The sequence below is a fragment of the Mustela nigripes genome, chromosome 13 (assembly GCF_022355385.1).
Source record: "Mustela nigripes isolate SB6536 chromosome 13, MUSNIG.SB6536, whole genome shotgun sequence".
NCBI lineage: Eukaryota > Metazoa > Chordata > Mammalia > Carnivora > Mustelidae > Mustela > Mustela nigripes.
Genome location: NC_081569.1, coordinates 22,863,073 through 22,872,569, shown reverse-complemented (window position 1 = coordinate 22,872,569; position 9,497 = coordinate 22,863,073). Strand labels below are relative to the sequence as shown.

The 9,497-nt window shown below is 40.7% G+C and overlaps 1 long non-coding RNA gene and 2 other non-coding genes across 4 annotated transcripts in view; all 3 read right to left on the bottom strand.

The window, feature by feature from the left end:
* LOC132029117 (uncharacterized) overlaps positions 1-8,445 on the bottom strand; it is a 56,237-nt gene extending 47,792 nt beyond the window's left edge. For both annotated transcript variants that reach the window (XR_009407720.1, XR_009407721.1), the window contains exon 1: positions 8,322-8,445. This is a non-coding gene — a long non-coding RNA (uncharacterized LOC132029117). The remainder of the gene's footprint in view (positions 1-8,321) is intronic.
* On the bottom strand, positions 7,452-7,544 carry LOC132000469 (small nucleolar RNA SNORD116). Its single transcript, XR_009399329.1, has one exon. It is a non-coding gene; the product is annotated as a small nucleolar RNA SNORD116 (small nucleolar RNA).
* Positions 8,196-8,289, bottom strand: LOC132000468 (small nucleolar RNA SNORD116). The gene has a single exon (XR_009399328.1). It is a non-coding gene; the product is annotated as a small nucleolar RNA SNORD116 (small nucleolar RNA).
* Positions 8,446-9,497: the final 1,052 nt, after the last annotated feature.

Sequence of the window (9,497 nt, the reverse complement as noted above, 5' to 3'; positions counted from 1 at the left end):
AAATTAAAAATAGAGCTTCCCTATGACCCTGCAATTTCACTCCTGGGTATTTGCCCCAAAGAAACAGATGTGGTGAAAAGAAGGGCATCTGTACCCCAATGGTCATAGCAGCAATGGCCACGATCGCCAAACTGTGGAAAGAACCAAGATGCCCTTCAACAGACGAATGGATAAGGAAGATGTGGTCCATATACACTATGGAGTATTATGCTTCCATCAGAAAGGATGAATACCCAACTTTTGTAGCAACATGGATGGGACTGGAAGAGATTATGCTGCGAGAAATAAGTCAAGCAGAGAGAGTCAATTATCATATGGTTTCACTTATTTGTGGAGCATAAGGGATAACATGGAGGACATGGGGAGATGGAGAGAAGAAGGGAGTTGAGGGAAATTGGAGGGGGAGGTGAACCATGAGAGACTATGGACTCTGAAAAACAATCTGAGGGTTTTGAAAGGGAGGGGGATGGGAGGTTGGATAAGCCTGGTGGTGGTAGTATTATGAAGGGCACGTATTGCATGGAGCACTGGGTGTTGTGCATAAACAATGAAATCTGTTACACTGAAAAGAAATTAAGTTTTTCAAAAAAGCCAAAAAAAGTTGTAATGTTATCTTTGGAAATCAGTGTTCTGGTCATTTCTAGAAAGGGGTATTTGTAAAAGTAACATCAACATTTCCTGTGGTGTAGAAAGAACAATTTCAGGCAATTTCAAAGTCACTTCCAAACAATAATGCTTGGGGGAAGCATTGAAAAGAAAACCTTCCTAATTAAATATCTGTAATTAACAGGTTCCAAGGAATTAAATATATAGATATGCATGAGACAACCTACCTGACAAGAAAATTATATTCACTCCTTGAAAGAGAGTAGCATAGAACGTCATCTTTTATTTAGAAGACACTGGTGTCAAAATTTCCCCAATTATCCCCCTTAGTGTCATCCATTATGACTATAATCCACCTTTAAATACTTATAAAATCATCTGAAGAAATATCAGCCAGTGAAATATATCTGAATACCAAGAATAAGAAATTTATTTATTTAATTATTTAAAAAATGTTTCATGTACTATCTACCTGAACCCTTTACTCTAACGTCTAGAAAATTGCCCCTTGGATGATAAGAAGAAGAAGAAAAAAAAGCTATTCCACTTCCCATGACTATATAACCAATCTAATTAAAATGCATTCTAAAACAGTCACAGGAATAAAATCAACTCGACAATCATCATTCATTTGTTCTACTTGAGATAAAGGACAAATGAGACTCAGAAGTTCTTTCAAATAGGTTCTCTAATAGATCTCAATATACTGCTCCTCATTCAGAAGAGTCATCTAAGAAAATAGCATGAATGACTTAAGGGTATGTACAGCCATTTTCCACTGAGTTCATTATTCATGAGTTGGTTATCCATGGTCTGTTTACTATGAGTACATAGATGCTACCCATGAGGCAAATAAAATGGTGCCATTTTCCCCAACAATTAGATACTTGTAGACAACTATAGAATTACTTTCCCTTAATTTATGCATTCTGGTTAGCTTTCAAATACCCTGTTGGTACTACTACCTCATCAACTGAATTCTCCAGAGTTTATGCCTTGCATGGTCCCTATCCTGGAGTTCAGCTTATAGAAGTGATTTGTTACTCATTTTGTTAAGATTTCTACAAGACCCATTTTTGAAGACTTTACTGATAGAAGCACATTTATAAAATAGATATTTAGAATGAGAGCTGTGATAGATACTAGAGCAATCAGGATTCTATCAACCTGGGAAATGCTGACCCGGCATCATGGCTGACTAGCATAGCCAGTCTTATTGGAGTGTTACGATTCACTAAGAGGGATGTCAGCACTTTCAGGACAAAATGCTTACTGATGTTAAAATTCCCAATGGCCCTTAAGGATAGGAGGCAGAATTATTCTCAATACTTTTCTTCATGTCATACATCAAGGAGAAGGAATAAACCATCTATATGGAACTCAGTGTTTGGTCCACACTTGCCTGTGGTAAAAGTATAAATGTGGAAATCTAAAAGGTATTATATGACCATCTGCCAAAATGGCAAAAGACAAGACTTACTATGTACCTTTATGTAAAAATATACTAATTTATTATACCTGTAGGATGTTTCTGATTATTTGAAGTAGGGGAAAGAATAAAATATGGAAAATAAGGGAGACTGAAGCTTCACATAACCCAATGGATTATTGATGCCAATAATAGTTTGTATTAACTGTCCACTAACTCAATTAAATTTTTGATTACTTAAAAAATAATAAGAGAGATACATAAATTTACTATAAACTGTGTGTTGTATCAGGGGTCAATAGTTTCTTTCCTTTCCAGATAAGGGAGCATTTCAAAATAAGCACTTCATTGGTGCAGTGATGAAAGTCCATGGAATTCTAATACTACACTCAGTCTACAAATTACATAGTAAAATAGAGAAATTGCAAAACAAAATTTTCCTAGTGGAATATTTAGTATAAAAAGTTATAAGAATTCATAATGGATAGTCATTGGACCATCTGATGACAAGAATGACTATGCTCAAATTTTGATCAAAGTAGTACAAAAATAATTGCTTCTAAGATATTTTTCTCAAAAATTTCCCAGCACGCTCATACAAAATCATGTATTATAACTAGAGTGTCTCTATAAACACATTAGAAACCCACTGATGATATATGAAAGTGGCCAATGAAATTCATGTAAGAATCCAAGAATTTTAAATATAATCATCTCACATCTAAAAATGTTTAACCTAGCATGTAGTTGAAGCCATCACTTGAAAGTATATGAAATTTCTTGCTCAGGTTATAGAAAAAAATAAAACATATGTAAACAACTGTTCCAATCATCCCTAGTAACTGGGATGACAAGCAAATTAAAATATGAAGATTGTACATAGGGTACCTACTTTTCAATTTAAATACAATTGTTCCACTTAATAGAAAATGATAAATAAAATTTAATAGTATCTTTGGATTTTAATAATCCAGTCACACTAGAGACACTGATCATGACTCAGAAGATTCTGGCAACTCAAACATATAAATAGATCAAAGGTAGTCACAGATATTTCTCACAGAATTTATCATTTAAGTGGTGATCCCACAGGATCTATTTATGACTTATAGATACTTGTCTTGTAGACTTGTCGGTACTGGCAGCCAAAAGTTATAGTAACATTTTGCAATTGGTTATATAGACCTTTCTATAGTTCATTTCCTCTAGCACATGCCAGCATGTTATTTTTCAAATACCACAGTACATTTTTTTTTTTTTTTGGTAATACTTGCGGACCAAATTAAACTTCCCTTCACATTTTTGTTTAGCATGATCTATGGGTTGGAATGCCTTCACTTATAGAAGTTATTTTTGTTACTCACTGCATTCATATTTCAACAAGATCCATCTGTGGAGTCATAATTTATCCAGGAACATTTATAGAAGCAACCATCAGAATGAGATACATGGTGACACTTAGCACTCAGGATTTTCTTACCCTAGGAGACCTTGATCCATACTAACTTGATCATGGAGACCAGAATCACTGATGACCCAGATCTAATCTTACTGATTAGAATAGCCAGAGTCTCATTGCCATTGAAGTGCCACAATGCCCTGAGAGAAATGTCAGTGTTTTCAGGACAAAATGCTTACTGACGTGAGAATTTCCATTGGCATTTGAAGATATTTTGGCAGAACTATACATGAAGAGCTCCTTTGTGTAATACAACAAAGGATAAACTTATGAAACCCACTTCTGTCCACCTTGAACTATAGTAAAAAGTACATATCATACATTTTGTCAACCAAGCAAAAGACAGTAAAATCCACTGCATATATACAATTAAATTTAACTATATAAATTAACTTACTATGATATTTTTAAATATTTTAAGAAGAAAAGAGCAAAAATACTGGAAATTTTTAAAAAGAGAGCATGATTAGATTATAATGCCTCACAGTACAATAGAAAGAGAAGAGAAAATCAGCAGATGCCAAAAAAAGATTAAAAATCATGATGTAGTAGTCTCACAAAGATTTTAAATTTGTGATGATAAACATTTATTTTGTAACCACAAGATCTATAGAAACAAAATAAAGTTAACTTCAGACAACAAGGAGAATTTGTAAAACAAAAAAAAAAGAAAAGAAAAAAAAGAAAGAAACTTTGAAATGATATAAAATTCTCACCAGATGGGCTCATTATTCATGTAGACAAAACAGGAAAATATTAAAAGAATTTAGTATGAATCAATGGATTTTATCTAATCATGGGAAAAAGAACTTAACCTAAAAACATTCACAAAAATAACATGATAAATTAAGATTCTCAATATGACATCATTAGAAATACGATAACATGATGAAAGTCAAACAGAAAACTACATTGGTAATATAAACCTAAAAATATGATTTCACTAACAAAAACAAAAATTATTCATCTGACATTTCAGTAAAAAAAGGATATTTGGAAAACAAATGAGAAAAGTTCAATTCCATTAACATTTTATAAATAATTGACTATAGAAAGTAATGGATAGATACATATATATGTAGAAAGTTAAATATGAGTGAAATTAATCAAAGTATAATATATTGGTTATATAAAGCTTCCTGAATTCACAATAAGTAATCATATATCTGAATATTAATATCTAACATATGGGAATGTGAATCATGACACATTGTATGACCTAAATATAAGAGATAAACTACAGGGGCACCTGGGTGGGTCCGTTGGTTAAGTGTCTGCTTTGGCTCCAGTCATGATCCCAGGGTCCTGTGATCATGCCCTGCATCAGGTTCCCTGCTTGTCAGGAGGCCTGCTTCTCCCTCTCCATCTCCCACTGCTTGTATACCCTCTCTCTCTGTGTGTCTCTGTGTTAAATAAATAAAATCTTTAAAAAAGATAGAGATAGACTTCAATAAAATCTACTACCTTCCATGGAAACTAAAAATGTTACTGAATATATTGTTCCAAATATAAATTTGATAAAATGTGGACCGAGAGCCTCAGGTAACATTCAAAACAATTACACTTGAAATAATAAGACCACAAAACCATGAGATTGTCATCATCAAAAGTGACCCTGCAAGAACACTAGCAACTGAAGGAACATGGCTACCTGAACTGTACAAAAAACATTTAAAAGCACAGTTAATAGGACAAACACAGTGCAGTATACTCCACTGGAAAAAACAAATCCAAAAAGGACTGGGAAATATCAACACCAAGATATTTAGGAAAATAAATATTTCATAAAAGTAAATCATTTGGCTAAAGATTCACAGTTATAATTATTGGAGATCAATAATACGATGTAAAAATAAAGCTGAAATACACACATAAAAATAAAACTAACTTAAGGAGAAATGCCAAATGAAACAAAAAAAGTCCGTCACTAAAAAATTCATGATTTCTTTTGGGACTTCATCAGAATCAAAAGCTTCTGCACAGCAAAGAAAATAGTCAACAAAACAAAGAGGCAACCCATGGGAAATGACAGTACAGACAAAAGGTTGATATCCAGGATCTATAAAGAACTCCTCAAACTCAACACACACAAAACAGATAATCATATCAAAAATGGACAGAAGATTTTAACAGACACTTCTCCCATGAAGACATACAAATGGCTATCAGACACATGCAAAAAATGTTCATCATCACTAGCCCTCAGGGAGATTCAAATCAAAACCACATTGAGATATCACCTTACACCAGTTTGAATGACCAAAATTAGCAAGACAGGAAACAACATGTGTTGGAGGGGATGTGGAGAAAGGGGAACCCTCTTCCACTGTTGGGGGGAATGCAAGTTGGTGCAGCCACTTTGGAGAACAGTATGGAGATTCCTCAAGAAATTAAAAATAGAGCTTCCCTATGACTCTGCTATTGCACTACTGGGTATTTACACCAAAGATACAGATGTCGTGAAAAGAAGGGCCATCTGTACCCCAATGTTTATAGCAGCAATGGCCTTGGTTGCCAAACTGTGGAAAGAACCAAGATGCCCTTCAACGGAGGAACGCATAAGGAAGATGTGGTCCATATACACTATGGAGTATTATGCCTCCATCAGAAAGGACAAATACCCAACTTTTGTATCAACATGGACGGGACTGGAAGAGATTATGCTGAGTGAAATAAGTCAAGCAGAGAGAGTCAATTATCTTATGGTTTCACTTATTTGTGGAGCATAACAAATAGAATGGAGGACATAGGGAGATGGAGAGGAGAAGGGAGTTGGGGGAAATTGGAAGGGGAGGTGAATCATGAGAGACTATGGACTCTGAAAAACAATCTGAGTGGTTTGAAGTGGCGGGGGTGTGGGAGGTTGGGGTACCAGGTGGTGGGTATTATAGAGGGCACAGATTGCATGGAGCACTAGGTGTAGTGCAAAAATAATGAATACTGTAATGCTGAAAATAAATAAAAATAAATTTTAAAAATTCATGATTTCTAAAAATGAAAAAAAATAAACAGCATATATGGAAACACAGAAAATAAAAAAAAGACAAAAAATTTTGCAGTACAAAGTGTGAAGATGAGAGAAAGAAAAATCACACAAATACTATAACACATCTAGTAAGTAAAAAGTTGAAAATAATCATTTATACTGTGATCCTACCTAAGCAAGTGAAGATGACAGGCAGACTCAAAAAAAGAAGATACGCATTTAAAGGGGAAAATGAAATAGGCAAAAAAACACACTCTAAAAAGATGGTATATCCCAGGCAGGGTAGACAGAAATGCAAAAAGATCAAGACCCAAATGACACTAAATATACTAGACAACCACAAGGAAACATAATAGCATATCATGTGCCCTCTGCCACACAACAGATGAAGAAGCCTGCCCCACCCCTAGCCTTGGATAGTCCTCCAGGCTCCTATCCAAAACCCAAGCACGGGGAATCCACAAGACACAAACTGATTTCACAAGGCCAGGTTGCTCTTGAGACAATGGTTCTAGCTGCCTGTCTCTACCCAGGGCTTCCTCGGGGCCCCCATGTGCTACAGCCCTGTGACATCCCTCCCACGTCCCTGTAAACCTTCACACTGGCCAAAGTCTACGGGGTGGACGCACTCACCCAGGGGATGCAATCAGAGTCACAGACCTTGCCCAGGCCCAGAACCCCCTGAGCCTGCACAGCAAGCATGGTGGGCTGTGTGAACTCTGATGCAGAGCAGCTAAGGAGGAAGCTTGTCCCATGCCTGGCCCAGGGCCCTCCTCCCATCCTGTATCCAAAACCTCACAGCCCTGGAAAAGACAAGGCAAAAGGGCAAGGGAGGGGCAGAGGCCCCCTCCACTACAGGAGGGGACAGGTCTTCCTTTGCCATGGAGATGGTCCCAGGTGCCATCTCAATGTGCCAAGCACTACTAGCTCCAGCAATATTCTCAGGTGGCCTTGGTGCAGAACCACGTGCTGGAATTCATTTCCAGTGATGACGACAGTACAGATTGGTACTCATTTTGTTCAGATTTCTAAGGAAAGCATTTGTAGGGAGTCATCACCAATCTGAGATCATCTAAGGACATGGTACGTGAAAAGGGTAGGGCTAAAGCCTGGGACAGCCACTGAGTTCAGGCATGTCGGCCCTCATGAAAACAAATGGCTAGGCCAAAGCATGGCCAGGGGAGCGATCCTTGGTACAGAAGGCTGCAGGAATGACCAGGGCAGGAGGTGAAAAGGGCAAGCCACTTACTGCAGACATAGGCTACTCTAAGATAACCGCAAACCACACCTCATGGCACTAAAGGGCTATCCTCTCCAGGCAGGCCAGATATCGAAAATCAGGCAAATGGGACTCACTGATATCTACGACACCACCTGGGGCATGGGGAGAAGTGACAGGAGCGCCACAGCAAGGTGGACACGTCTGCGGAGGACCAAGTCACAGACAGAAGTGGGGAAAATCTGTCCCACCTCACCCTACAACGGGGGGCTGGTGCAGGGACTGAGGACCGATGCCTACATATGGAGGATTCAGTGGATCAGGGCCCTGGTCCCCGCTGGTATCTGCTATAGGAGGGGGGGATCTCCCTCCAAAAAGGAGCAATGACCCAGGCAGAGGGGTGACATCCCCAAGTGCAGAGCACTCTGAATTCACGGTAATGATATCAGGTGGCCTAACTCCCTCACTTGGACATCCTGGCGGGGAACCACGTGCTGGACCTCAGTTCCGATGAGGACACGGTAGGGATTGTCACTCATTTTGTTCAGATCTCCAAGGAATGCATTTGTAGGGAGTCATCATCGATGACCCGGGCATGTGGTGGCAAGGGTGAGACACTTACTGCAGACGTGGGCGATTCCCAGATGACCACAGCCTACACACCCTGCCTCTCCAGGGGCGTCCTCACCTCACTGGTAGGGCATCGCGGGATTCGCCAACAGTCACCGACACCCACGTCCTGCCAACACCACCTGGGAAATGGGGAGAAGTGACAGGAGCGCCACAGCCCAGGGACACGACTGTGGGGCTCCACGCAGGTGCCACGCAGTGGGGACACTCTGCTCTACCTCTCCCTACGATGGGCAGTGCCTGGTCCCGTGCCGGAGGACCAATGTCTACACATGGAAGCCTCCAAGTATCCAGGCACAGGGCCGGGCGGGGTAAAATGGAGGGAAGAGGAGCAGGAAGGGGAGAGAGTGTTAGGGGGAGAGGTGCACAGTGGGTTTGAGACGTGGGACAGCCCACACACTGTGTCCTTTAATGGAAACGAGTCCCTAGACCACATACGGCAACACTTGTCTTCTCCATCGGTTGCACAAAGGGCCGGCGTGTGGCGCATCCCCAGCGAGCACCAGGGGCATCCATGTGACCTCGCCCTCCCCCGAGGGGTATAACCCCAGAGGGAGCACCTCCCCAACAGGACGCATCCCAACGTTGGTAACCACCACGCAACCAGCACCTACTCGGACCGACATGGAGACGCACGACCTAGCAACACGATGCGGCATCAGTGAACCAACCCGAGAGAAATCCCCTTGGCTCCAGGTCAATCACTCTAGAAGCAATGAGCCCCGGGTTTGGGGTGGGAGTAAGTGGCCTCCCACAGGTGGGGCCCGATGGCCCTCCATGCCATTGCCCGATCCCCTCACTTCCTCCATAGAGAAAACCCATGCAGGCTCTAAGATACCCCAGGTCCAGAGGGGGTGACCACACACCCACCCCGCAAAAGGTCACATCCACCTCGTTCCTGTCGGCTCAGGGGCAAACCGCTCCGTGGTGGAGCCGTTGCAGATGAAGTATGTTCCACTCCTGGCCCAGCATCTCTTCCCATTCCGTGTCTAAAAGATCTCTGCCCTCAGTGGACAAGGCACAAGGGAGTTGGAGGCTCAACACCAGGGACTGCACCGAGGACAGCGGTGCTGGTGGCGGTGCGCGGTGAGTGGCGTGGAGGGCCTGGGGGCTCTGGGCCACGTGGGCGGCTGAACTCTGGCACGCACGACCTCCCTGGCCTCTCTGG